We start from the raw sequence: 14,560 nt of genomic DNA, 5'->3' as shown, positions 1-14,560 counted from the left end.
CACTGAGCCATAGCCTCAGCCCCTGAAAATATATATATATATATATATATATATATATATATATATATATATATATATATATATTTATTAACCTCCTCCTATATCTAAAAGCTTTTTTTAATTCTTTCAGTTTTCCTCTTACTCCTAGTTTAGGCTTTTATTGAACTGAACCAGAGTTTTAGTTCCTGTCTCTGGCTTTCAGAAGGAAGAAGAAAGAAAATAAGGAAGGAGGGAGGAGAGCAAGGGAGGGAAGAAAGGAAGGAGGGAAGAGGAAGGGAGGGAAGGAAAGAAGAAAATTAGGAATGGTGATTATTGAGTAAGCTGTGAAATAAAGTGGTCTCAGGGAGAGACTCCATCAATGAGACTCTCTCCTTGTTTAGGATTTAGCCATGAGTTTTAGTTTCCATATAGATATAATAAGAGGGAAAAAGGAAGAGTAGAAAGAAGTGTCTTCTTTCTTTCCCTCCCTTTTCCCTCCCTTCTTCCCTCCTTCCCTTCCTTCTTTCCTTTCTTGTTTTCTCTGTTTGGAGTAGCTTGTATGTGTAAGTGTATTCAGATTTCTCCCTTTTTTGGCTTGCTGTTTGTCCACAGGCTACCCTGATTCCTTTCCTCTTATTTCCTATAGTTTTTTTATCTGATAAACTCCTGGAGGCCTGAGTGGCTTCTGGTATGCATATCAGTCTTCCTTTCTTTTGTATTCCAATTAATTGTATAGGGACAACTGAGGTCTATATCGAGGAGAATAATAATGACCTTTCTTTTCTTCAAAATCCTGTGTTCCAAGAATGAGGCCTTTTGTAGGCTGTTAATCAGGAATGCTTACAAAAGCCCATGAGCTTTGATTAGGTATTTTCTAATCTTTTCTTAATTGGGCCATTTCTTCAGAAGATTTTTTTATTTTTGCAGGGTGGTGGTGTGTGGGGGGGGTTGAAGCCAAATTATTCTTTACTTTCAATATTTTTATCAAACACTGACACACAGGTTTAAGTATGGAATCTCTCATATTCCACTCTTTGGGGGCATAAATTGCTACAAAATAATGAACAACACAAGATGTTACATCTTGGAAAATACCTTTTGCAGGGCACCATGGTGTCTGAGATGGGACCACATGTGACTTGATACTCATGAAAACCTCAAACACTCTCCCTCAATTGAAGACAGAAAGATATACAGGTAAGCAAAAAGGAAAAAGCAACACAATGCATTTTACTAATTATCTGTGCTGCCTGATTCATTAATACACATCATTCTACGGCACTTTGAGAAAAATTGGCACCTGGTTCCCCTCTGAGGAGAATAAATATGCTTATTCTAAGAAAATTATACTGGCCTTCCCTAAGATAGTTGCACTGAAAGATTCTGTTGATTCTCCTGAAAAACCAAACTCTACTACCCCACTTTGTTTTTTCTCACATATTATTATTTTTATTATTCTACAGTTATACAATCACATCAATGCTTGTATCAGCTCAATTCACAGTAGCTAAGGTATAGATCCAATGAAAATATTATTATTTTGGTACCAGGAATTGAACTAAGGGGAGCATAAAAATTGAGCCACATCCCCAGTATTTTCTAGGTTTTATATTTATTTTTTTGCACTTCTTATTTGTTCTATATATACATGAGAGTAGACTGTGTTGTGACAGTATATATATATATATATATATATATATATATATATATATATATATATATATATATATATATTCCCTTTTTTGGCTTGCTTTTTGTCCCTAGGCTGCCCTGATTTCTTTCCATTTATTTCCCATAGGTTTTTATTTGATTATATCCTGGAGGTTTGAGTGATTTCTGGTATGCATATCAGTCTTCCTGTATATATGCACAGACATACATACATAGAATATAACTTATTCTAATTAGGATCCCATTCTTTTGGTTGAATATGATGTGGAGTTACATTGGTCATGTATTAACATATGAATTTAGGAAAATTATGTTCGATTCATTCTACTGTCCTCCCTATTCCCATTCTCATCTCTTTCCTTTTGTCTAATCCAATAAACTGTTACTCTTTTCTCCCACCTTGTTATTTTGTTTAAGCACTAACATATCAGAGAGATCATTCAGCTTTTGATTTTCTGGGATTGGCTTACTTCACTTAGCATGATAGTCTCCAGATTAACCAGCAAAAGCCATAATTTCATTCTTTATGGCTGAGAAATAAATAAATAAACATACACACACACACACACACACACACACACCACATTTTCTTTATGTATTTATCTGTTGAAGGGCACCTAAGTTGGTTCTATATAAGCATTGATATGGTTGCATCACTGTAGAATAATGAATTAAAGTCATTTGGGTATATACTGAGAAGTGGGATAACTGGCTCAAATGGTAGTTCTATTCCAAGTTTTCTGAGGAATCTCCATGATGCTTTCCTGTGTGGTTGCACTAATTTGCAGTTCCACCAGCAATGTATAAGTAAACTTTTCCCCCACATCCTTGCCAACATTTACTATTACTTGTATTCTTGTTGGTTACCATTCTGAATTTAGTGAGATAGAATTTACATTTCTCTAATTGCTAGAGATATCAAACATTTTTGATGTATTTCTTGACCATTTGTATTTCTTCTGCGAAGTGCCTGTGCAGGTCTCTCTCTCTCTCTCTCTCTCTCTCTCTCTCTCTCTTTCTCTCTCTCTCTCTCTCTCTCTCTCTCTCTCTCTCTCTCTCTCAAGTTTTTTTAGTTCTTTGTATATTCTGAAGATTAATGTTCTGAGGTGCCAGTGGTAAATATTTTCTCCCATTTTTTAGGCTCTCTGTTCACATTCTTGATTGTTCCCTTTGCTGTGAAGAAGGTTTTTAATTTGATTACATTGCATTTATCTACCTACCTACCTACCTACCTATCTTTTCATTTATTTATGTGTAGCAGGGATTGAACTCAGGGCCTCTTGGTCACTGAGCCACATCCCCACCCCTATTTTGTATTTTATTTAGAGACAGGGTCTCATTGAGTTGCTTAGTTCTCCTTGTTGCTAAGGCTAGCTTTGAACTTGTGGTCCTCCTGCCTCAACCTCTTGAGCCACTGGGATTACAGGTGTCTGCCACTGTGCAAGGCATACATTTATCAATTCTTTATTTTATTTCTTGCATTTTAGGAGCTTTACTGAGAAATTTGAATCCTAATCCAACATGATGGAGAGTTAGGCTTATATTTTCTTTTTCTAGGTTCAGGTTCTCTTATCTAAAGTGTAGGTCCTTTAATCTACTTTGAGTTCAGTTTTGTGCAGGGTTGAAATGGAGGGGCTAACTTTCATTCTGCTACATATGTATTTCAAGTTTTCCCAGCATCACTTACTGAAGAGGTTATCTTTTCTCCAATTATGATTATTCCACATATGTCTGTATGAGATAACTGTACTTGTGTGGGCTTGTCTTTGTGTCTTCAATTCTGTAGCATTGCTCTTCATATCTCTTTTGGGAACAATGCTATGCTATTTTTGTTATTATAGTTCCATAGTACAACTTGAGGATTTGCATTGTGTTGCTTCCTGCTGTGCTTTTCTAGTTAATAATTGCTTTGAGTTTTCTGGACCTCTTGTGTTTCCAAATAAATTTTCTGACTGTTCTTTGTATTTATATGAAGACCATCACAGGAATATTAATAGGAATTGAATTTAATTTGCATTGCACTTTTTGTAGTATGGCCATTTTGACAATATTAATTCTGTCTACCCAAGAACATGGGAGATCTTTCCACCTTCCAAGGTCTTCTTCAATTTCTTTCTTTAGTGGTTTGTAGTTTCAATATAGAAACCTCTTCTGTTAGACTGATTCTCAATTATTTTATCTTTTGAGTTAATTGTGAATGGGATATTTTTTCTAATTTCTGCTTCAATTAATTTATTATTGATGTATAAAAATGTAGTTACTTTATTGGTGTTAAATTTATGTCCTGCTACTTTGAGGGCTATTCTCATTTACTGCTAAGTGTGTATTTTTTTCATCCCTGATTTCTTTTGTTATTCATTGGTAATATTTAGTCTCCAAGTATTAGAGTAACTTTTATTTTTTATTTTTTATTTTATCATTGATCTCTAATTCATTCCATTATGATCTGATAAAATTCAAGTCATCATGTCTATTTTTTTTTTGTATTTGCTAAGAGTTTTTGTGGCCTAAGTCATGGTCTATTTTAGAGAAGGATCAGTGTGCTACTGAAAAGGAGGGGTACTCAGTCATGATGAATTAAATATTCTATGTGTCTTTTAAGTCTAAATTATTAATTTTAGTTTTAGATCTATAGCTTCTTTTTTGTTTATTTTTTATTTGGAGGATCTATCTAGGGTTGAGTGTGGCTTGTTAAAGTCATCTAGTATTATTATGTTGTATTCAATTTGATTCCTTGAAATTGAGAAGGGTTTGTTCGATGTACATAGATACATCATTGTTTGGGGCATAAATATTTATGATTATTAGGTCTTGTTGATGTCTAATGCTCTTAAGCAGTATAAAAATTTCTTCTTCGTCCTTTCAGGTAAACTTTGGCTTGATGTCCACTTTATGTGATATGAGAATAGAAACACTTGCTTGTTTATAAGATCTATGTGAATGATATATATTTTCCCACCTTTCTACCTTCAGTCTGTGAATGTCTTTGCCTATAAGGTGAGTCTTTTGGATATAGCATACTATTGAATCTTTTAAATTCCAATCTGCCATTCTATATTTTTTGACTGGATGGTTTAGGCCATGCATTCAATGCTATCATTGCAAAATGATTTGTATTCACAATTATTTTGATTTGTATCTAGTTTTAAAATTTGAATTAGTTTCTCCTTTGATGCACTATTCTAGTGTATTTCTTCCCTTTGCTGATTTTCACTTTTATTTTTCATTTTTTAAATTTTTGTCTTCATGAAATATTTTATTGAGCTTGTTTTCTAGAGCAGAATTTCCAGTTTGATTTTTTAATGTTTGCTTATCATGGAAGGTTTTTATTTTGTCATCAATTTTCAAGAATAGTTTTGCTGTGTAAAGTATTCTTGGTTTATATCTATTTTATTTCAGAGCTTGGTATTTATTATTCCAAGACTTCCTAGCTCTTCAGGAAGATTAGAGATATTGATTATGATCCAGATTGATATTGTACTAAATTTAATCTTTCATTTTCTCTGGCAGTCTTAAAGGTTCTATCCTTATTCTATGTGTTAGGTATTTTCTAAAATGTACCTTGGTGTGGGTCTGTTGTAATTTTGAATATTTGGGGTCCTGTATGCTTCTTGTATTTGAGATTCCATTTTATTCTTACGGCTTGGGAAATTTTCTAATATTATTTCATTGAAAAGATTGTGCATTACTTTGGTTTGTGTCTCTAAGCCTACATCCATCCTGATAAATCTTAATTTTTTTTAATTCATCCCATGTTTCTTGAAATTTCTGTTTATAGTTTCTTTAAATATTTATTTTTGTAGTTTGTGAGGATGGACTTAAGCCTGAGCCTAAGCAACTCTATTTTAAAAACTCCAGTTTGAAACCTGCAGTCTCACCAGGCACACCCACAGAGCCCTCCAGTATGGCCTCAAACAAGTTATTTCCCCTTACCCTGATAAACAGAGTGAAGACTCTGTCAAGCTATCCTAGCCTGATAAGAGGGAAAGCTGAGAAGATCAGGATGGAGACACCACACCAGATGTTTCTGACCCCAGGGTAAATGATGTCACTGAGAAATCTGGTGGTAGCTGATAAGGATTTAAAGGGGGCAATCAAAAGCCCCCAAATTTAGTATAAATGATATAGCAAATGAACAGGGATTCAGCCATCCAAAACAAGGATGCACTTGATCTGGAGAGCCTGATAAGGACCTGACATCCCATCACTTGTCATTTCCGATCCTCTGCATGATCATTACTGCTCTCAAACTACTGCCTCTTCTGGACCTTGGTGAGAGCCGCAACTTCTCCACACCTGGAAAAGCCTGCCTTGATTCTGGACCTGATCACCATGGTCTGAATGAGTGTGCATCTGCTGGACATAAAGCCTAAGGCTTCAGATTTTTGAAATTATTCTGCGGAGGGAATGTCTGTCATTAGCCTATGATGATTAAGCATGTTTTGCAGGGCTTAAAATTAATCTAGAATTGTTTGCTGTGAATAGATTATGTCTATTGCAGTGCCTAGCATTAAGGATTGTTGATTTCTTGATTAAGATCGAATTGCATTGATTAATTTGAGTGAATAAAGCATTGAAAGGGGAAGAATTGCGTGGACATTCTTTATTTCTCCCCTCGACTGCATATGTTGTAATTTTGCCCCCTTGCTACATAGTTGTATATGCACAGAATGCCTTTATTTCATTTGTTTATTTTTACATGGTGCTAAGGATCAAAAACAATGCCTTAGGCATGCTAGGTAAGTGCTCTGCCACTGAGCTACAGCCCCAGCTCTGTTCATGCTCTCTTAACATCTTTTCTCCATGTTCAAAAGTTGAAAGACTCTGTATTTTGTCCTCTTTGCCTGAAACTCCATCTTCCAAGTGGTCTAGTCTGCCAGTGATGCTTTCCATTGAATGTTTAATTTGGTTTATTGATCCCTTCATTTTGAGAATTTCTGCTAGATTTTTTTTTCAGAATCTCTATCTCTTTATTGAAGTGACTTTGACTTCCTGTATTTTATCTCTGATTTCACCCCTTACATTATTTTTAACTTGCAGATCAGTTGAACTATGGACATTCTAAACTTCTTCTGTGACATTTCTTCTACTGTGGTGTTTGTAGATTCTGTTATTAAAGCAACCTAGTTTGTTTGGGCCAATTTGTTATTTTCATATTGTTCTGATGTATACCCATCTAAAAGTATGGATCTGAGGCAGTAGAGTTTCTGCCCTGTTGACTTATAGTGTTCCTGAAGTTTTCCAGTACCTCACAGTCTAGGGGGAGACAAATAATAACAACAATTGAAGCAAACAGTACACAACATTAAATCAAATAGTTCCTGCTGTGCCATCTACAATGTTCATTTTCACAATAAACAGAAATGATGTGTTCAGTTATTGCCCACAGGAAAAACAGTAAGTTTGCAAATGGGTTTAAAATTTCAAATGGTGAACATTGAGAGAATAGAAGTGTTGTAGAATGTGATAATTATGAGAAAGGAGATAAAATAGAAGTAAAAAGAAATGAAAGAGTGTGAAAGACAGAATTATAGAGTTTGTCTGTTAGTAGAAGAAAATAGAGAATAAAGGGAAAGAGATAGTGAGAGAGAAAAAATATATAAAGTAAAAAATTTTAAAGATTCATAAAAAATAATAGAATTCAAAACAAAACTGGTATATACTAACCAAACATCCTAGTCCTCAAATACTAATCCATGAAAAATAACTGACTCCAAAAATGTTAGAAATGAGAAAAAGCACTTTCAAACACTTTTCTGGCCAAACTTCAAGTTTTAATATTTTTCTATTGTGTTCCTGATTATCAGAATAAACCTTGCTAAAATCATTCAGGAATATCGTGTCACCGCCTGAATGTTACACTGACTTGAAAATTTTCTACAAGATTAATTTGTCCATAATCTTTAAATTCAGACTCAAAAAAGTCTCAGAACATGAGCAAAATGTAGACAACTTCTTTGCTAAGATATAACATGAATGGCCTTTAGTCCAATTCTCATTAGAGTACCCACACAATCTTTATTGTTTTAATTTCTATTAGCATTCTTGTCTTCTGAGCTCCCACCATAATCACCCATTATGGTCTGCTTATACCATACTAAGGCTGTCTTTAGCTTGCATCTCCAAACTTTTCCAAACTCCTTCCATAGATCATTTCTAAAAATCCTATGAACCATGAAGTCATGTAATCACAGAAACAACCCCAATTCTGGTAGCAGTTTTTAAGTTAGCTTTTCATTGTTGTGACCAAAATACCTACAAGAACAACTCAGAGGAGTAAAAGTTTATTTTTGTTCATGGTTTTAGAGGTTCAGTCAATGATTAACTGACTACAGTTCTCTGGGCCCAAAGGGAGATAGAGCAACATGATTGAAGGATATGAATGAAGAAGTCTGCTTGGCTAATGGTGGCCAGGATGTAGAGACTGAGTAGGATGGACTAGAGACAAGATATATAATCCCCAAATTATACCTCCAGGCCCCACTGTCTCAAGCCATGTCTCACCAGCCTACATCTACCTCTCAGTAATCCATTCAAAGTATTAATCCATCAGATAAGTAATTCATTGATTATGTTGCACCTTTAATAATTTATTTCTCCTCTTGTATTAACTCAGGATGTTTAGGGGGATATCAAGAGCCATCTTAAGGCTATGGGGACACATTAGCAATGCAGCATACTGAATAGAAGAATCTGGTATTTGGTAAATTCCAGTGGAAATTTACCCAGGCCATGACCATCCAGATAAATTGTGAGCCCTATTCAAGCTCTGCCTGGTCCCACACAGCACTGGAGATGGGATGACCTGCTGCTGTAGCCACATAGCCTCTCAGAGATGGGTGTGATCTGCCAAGATGCCAATCAACCTGTGTTATAAAGCAAGACTCCACCCCTTAAACCTTATCTCTGCCTTTGAGAAACCCCCTGAAATAAACCACAGGAACCATTTTTTAATTGTCCAATTCCAACTCATTTGTGGACTGGATCTATCAGGTGCTCTACTTCTAACTCTGTGTCTTTTGTTTTTCACTAATTAATTTTGGCTTATTTTCTGTTGTAGCTTACACCATTCTGGGTAGAAATAAGAACCCCCTGGCAAGGCACTGGCAAACTCCCCATAGGTGGATACCTCATATCCAAAACATAACAGTAGTTAATACAGGTAGAAACCAGAAAAAATTGAATCATAGGCAATTTAAATAACCTCTATCCTCAATAATATTTGATAGATGAGCAAGGATATATTTCATTAGGAAATTAAAACAAATACCTTTGTAATTTTTACTGATTTATTTTGTAATGTATCTGGATTGTACCATGATATATGTGATATGGTACAATAGTGGTGTTGGCGACAACATTAAAGTACCTAGCTTAAATATTAATCTTAATATTATATTACAGTGCCTAGTTTAAATAATATTATCTTAATATTACATTATAGTACCTGGGTAATATATTAACATATTAGTACTGATATTGAAAAGCTGATATATTTGAAAATGGAGGTAAAGCATCCTCAAGGTGTAATAAGTATAAAAAATCACCAGTCTGAGGAACAACTGAATCTAGCTAGCTAAACACCAGATAATTTCTGTGCTAAATATTTCTGCATAAGATTTTCTTAAAGAACAGGGCAGTAGATCAAGGTTGGGAGAAAGTAGTCCAATCAGAACAACAATATGAAATGTATTTTAGAACATTGTTACATCAAACTTTTGAAAATAGAAGGTATCTGAAATAAAGGGCTTGCTAAGCTGTTATAATTGCTAGTCAAAAGTAAAAGGAGTGGTTCTGAGACAAAGTCTCTTAGCTATCATGGCCAGATAGAACAGCCAGATAGAAGTTGGAAAAATGTCCAACTGACCTAATGATCCAGGGGATTTTGTAAAAAAAAATTAGGATAAGAAAATATAAATCACTCATATTAAACCTACCCAGATTGTAGATGAAAAGGAGAAAACAACATGAAGCAGTAAAGTCCTTGAATAGGATATTAGACAATAAAGAGAAGTTTTTGCTGCTTTTTTCTTTTTTTCTAAAAGCAGAATATGATATTATCTTGATGGCTTAATTTTTTAACCTAAAGAAAGAAATTTGGAGAAGATTTCTTTTTCTTTATTCAGCTCAAAGTTAACATTTAAAATAAATTTATCTAATCCTTCCCTTTATCCTCTTGTCTGTCACTTATTTTGTACATCCAAAAATTCTTATTACTTTTATAGGACAAATTAGTTATTTATTTATATTCTCCCACAACCAGCACTGACTTCTTCAAATATTAGGTATGATTACATTGGTACTATTGATATATCTTTTCTATACATGCCACATCAATGTAAATTCTCCAATAGATACGATCATATTACTTTAAGGGGTCTGAGTGTGGAAGCCAGGGTTTGGGCTCTGAAATAATGAAACTTGTAGTATTGGTCTGGTCCCCAAGATTCTGACACAGAGTGCCTAAAACCATTACAATTTATGAAATGATATGAGATAGAGGAATGTTTTCTTGTAATATTTGGTCTTTGACTCAAGTTCTTGACTCAAGTTTCCTGGGACTTTTGCAATTTAATGAGTGAAAGGAACATTTTATTTGTTCTGTGGCAACTATTGGTAAACTCCTAAATGGGAAAGGGGAATCAGAATTTTATGCCATAATTAATTAATATCTTGGAAATTCAGCCCCACTCATTATTTGGAGAGATGGAAGACATGCTGAGAATCAAGCTATACTTGTTGGGAAAAGTATAAACGGCAGCCATACCCCAGAGAAAAAACCCCAACATGGCGCCTAAGGACTTCTTCCTACCTTCTTCTTTTCTGCAGTGGCCAGAAAAGTTTCCGCCCTTGTGAACTCTCCCAATGGCGCCAATTTCAAATCTCGCTGGCGGGGAACCTTAGCCCCAGTGAGAACTAATTCCTGAGCTCCAGAGCTGATATCTGGAAGAACTTACCAATAAACGGGTAGCCTGCCATTTATCTAAGCCCTACCATCTCCCCTTTAGTTCTATATAAGTACACAGCTTTTTGCAATAAAATTGGAATTCTCCCTGTGAAGTGTCTTTGCATGGGGAATTCTTGAGCTTTTGGGTTGTCAAACAAGAATGTATTGACATGCTGTGAGTATGTCAATGAGGATAGGAGCTCTTGCAGATGGGACTTCAGTCTAAGTATCTCTTAGACTATTCATTTGTGTTATTTAAAATATTTTATAATAAATAAGAAATGTTAAATTGTTGCCAGCTGGCTGGACTGGCAAGATGAGCTGGTTCCAAAGGAGCTGGCTGTATCAATAACTAAGAAAATGGTGAAGAAACCATGCAGCACACAAACATGGGTTTCTAAGATCAAGAGTGGGACTGCTCTGTGACCCCAATGATCAGCTCCACACTGGGCAGCGCTGGAAAAAAGTGTGCACCAGGATTCCTTTTATTTTATAGGGGAGACACATACAAGGGAGGTTCAGTGGAGTGTTCTTCACCAAATAAGGCAAGCAATAGGGTTTTGAAGGTGAAGTATTGCTTTGTAATGTCTTGTGGTCAGCAGATTGATTGACATCTTGGCAAGACCCATCTCAGATGCTAAATGGGATCAGAGACAGAGGAGAGAAAAGGCACATTTGTATCACACAGTCCAATCAGTGCACAATGCCAGACCAGTCCCCTCATACACTCAAATACCCACAGCTCACACACACAGCTGCAACATTAAGTAATCTGTTTTCCTGGCTTCTGTGAACTACTTTAGCAAACTGAACATGACATGGGAATCACAGGAACCCCTAAATTGTTACATGGGAACCATGGGAACTTCTAATTTGTAGCCAAGTTGAGCAGAGGTTATTGATAACTTGGGAACCAACTGTTTGAATTAACATCTAAAGAGAGTAGAATATTCTTGTAGGATTAATCCTTTAGCCATAAAATCTGCACTAAATTCAATGTCAGAATTGAATTATGCCAAGAATATAAGTAAGAATAAATGTTGGCAAGGAAGTGGAAGAAAAGGAACACTCATATCTTGTCAGTTGGACTGCAAATTGGTGCAACCACTCTGGAAAGCAGTAAGGAGATTCCTCAGAAAACATAAAATGTAACTACCATTTGACCCAGTTATCCTACTCCTCAGTTTATACCCAAAGGACTTAAAGTCAGCATGTTATAGTGACAGCATCACATAAATATCTATAGCAGCTCAATTAAAAATAGCTGAGCTATGGAACCAATATAGGTGGCCTTCAACAGATGAATGTGATTTAAAAATTTTTCAAAAATATTTGAAAATTAAGTCAGGTTGACCCTATTTTGCTCAGACATCTCACTCTACACAGAATTGGTCCCCCTTTCTGCATAAGACCACAAACATAGAAGCTGACATTTCCACCCTCACCCACTTGTGCCCTGAACACAATGTCTTTAAACTTTGAAGCTAATGCAAGCTTGTTTCTGAGAATGTATAAAAAGGTGCCAATTCTGAGAGCTTGGTGCTTTCCACTTTATAAAATGTGTCTTATGATTGTACTTGTTTCTCCAATTCCCCCTCTTTGTGGTTTTTATGTTTTTAAGCTGTCCCCCCACACACACACCAGAGGTCAGTGTCTTGGGCTTCAAAATTTTGCTTTCTGATCTCTTGGCCCTAGACAGAATAATTCTTTTGTCTCTGTTTCAAAAGACCCACAGTATTGTTTTGGGGGTGGTGGTGAAACAGTGTCTTAACAAATAGATAAAGAAATATACAAAATGGAATATTATTCAACCTTAAAGAAGAAGGAAATTACGGTATTTGCCAGTAAATGGAAGGAACTGGAGACTATCATGCTAAGTGAAATAACCAATCCTCATAAACCAAAGGCTGAATATTCTCTCTGATATGTGAATGCTGACTCACAATAGGTGGGGGTTATGGAGGAAGGATTGGAGGTTCAGTGGATTTTACTGGAGTCGGGGTGGGGTGGGGAGTGAGGGGTGGAAATGGGAAAGACTGTAGAATGAATCAGACATAACATTCCTATGTTCATGTATAAATACATTACAGTGTAACTACACAGCCTGTACAACCACAAAAATGAGAAGTTATGCTCCTTGTATGTATGATATGTCAAAACACATTCTTCTTCTGTTATGCTTGAATTCTGGACCCCCCAAAAGACCACCAGAGACCAAGATTGATGTAAGCAGCAAAGAGGTGTTTATTGCAAGCTAGCTTGGTCCTCTGTGCACACACAACAATTGGTGATGCTGAGAGGCCCCAAGCCCAGGGTTTGCAGCAGTTTTATACTCTCTTTGGGGAAGGCAGGGACTTCACATACATCATAGCATCTCTAAGCAAATCATCACACATCACGGGAAAATTATAAAACATATCTAAAACATGATTAGCACATTCTCTGGTGGGAACAAGTTGGGTAAGGGTGATTGGTTAGTACAAGAGGGGGATTCGTTTGAACTGATTGGTTTAAGCCACGAGGGGAGTACATGCTGAAATACATTGTTTCCCAACATGTTATCAACCACCATAAACTACTGGGAGGATCATCTGGCATCCCAGGTATTTTCTCTGTCTCATGCAGATTGGTGGTTGCTAAAGGGTTGCTATGGATCCTCACCTAGCCTGACTGATCTCTCCTGTTATTTGTAGATAAACAACTCAGCAGGGTGGGTATGTGCCTAAGAGTGCTCTGTGGGTCTTTCCAAGGACAAGGGTCATGCCCCCTTCCTTGGACAGGCTTTGCTCTGAGGTAGAGGCTGGTTTCTCACTCTCATGTCTAACTAAAAATAAAAAATAAAAATTTAAAGCAGAATTGAATTGAATTGAATTTTAGAACAACCTGTTGTTGAGATACTTTGCATATGCTCTGTGTTTAGAATATATTGGAGAACACCGCTTCCCCCCCCACACCTTTTATATGGTTGTTATAAAATGTAAATGGAAAGATAGTTTTCTATTTATTTCATCTTACTTATGTATCCTGCCAGGAATGTCACAATTGGTAACTCTTTGTTATGTGATAATCTATGAATCTAGGTAAGAAGAAAGAAGGAGCTGAGCAGTGACTCACTCCCATAATGCTACTTACTCAAGGGTCTGAGGCAGGAGGACCACAAGTTCTAGTCCAGCTTTGACAATTTACCAAAACCCTGTCTTAAAATAAAAAAAAAATGGGTTGGAGATAGCACTCAGTAGTAGAGTGGCCCTGGTTTCATTCCCCAATACTGCAAATAAACAAATGAACAGATACCATAATAATCAAAGATTTTAAAATATACTATTTATTGTATACAACATTGAATTTTCCCTAATGTTGAAGTGGCACCCCTTTCTCCACAGAAAAGCCCTCTTCACCATGGCTGATTTTAGGACTGTCAGCAAAAGAGTCTCTGAGAAAGAATCCAATGTAGATAAACTTCCTATTTTCGTGTTGCCCTATTTACTTGGCTACTGGCAGAGAAGATACCAGCACTCCAGTTACTAGTTTTTCACAAAAGTATCCAATATAGTACTTTGAAGGAATGTGCAAACAAGGCCTCTGTCCTTGAGCTGAGTTTCACAGAGATGTCTACATTTTTAAGATGTTACAAATGGGCTCCATGGTAACAGCTGGCAGGGGGAGGAAAGAAAGGGGAGAAGAAGCTCTCCCCTTCTCAGGTGTTGTCCTTGTTGGGTGCAGAGCAGGCTGAACTGTATTGTCTGCAGGGCAGGCTGAACAGATGTTGGCTGCAAGATAGCCCGCACACTCAAACCCCCCTCTATCTGGTCCTTTATCACCTGTTTGTGTCAAGTCCCGCTCAAGGCTGAGCACTCAACCCCCCTTGGGCCAACAAGGCAGCTTGCAGACCCAGAGGCCCCATTAGATTTGGGCTATAAAAACTCCCTCCTGACAGGCCCCCCTCTCTCTCTTGCTCTCTCT

The sequence above is a fragment of the Ictidomys tridecemlineatus genome, chromosome 5 (genome assembly GCF_052094955.1).
Source record: "Ictidomys tridecemlineatus isolate mIctTri1 chromosome 5, mIctTri1.hap1, whole genome shotgun sequence".
Classification (NCBI taxonomy): domain Eukaryota; kingdom Metazoa; phylum Chordata; class Mammalia; order Rodentia; family Sciuridae; genus Ictidomys; species Ictidomys tridecemlineatus.
The sequence above is the reverse complement of the archived record's forward strand: the minus strand, read 5'-3'. Positions refer to the sequence as shown.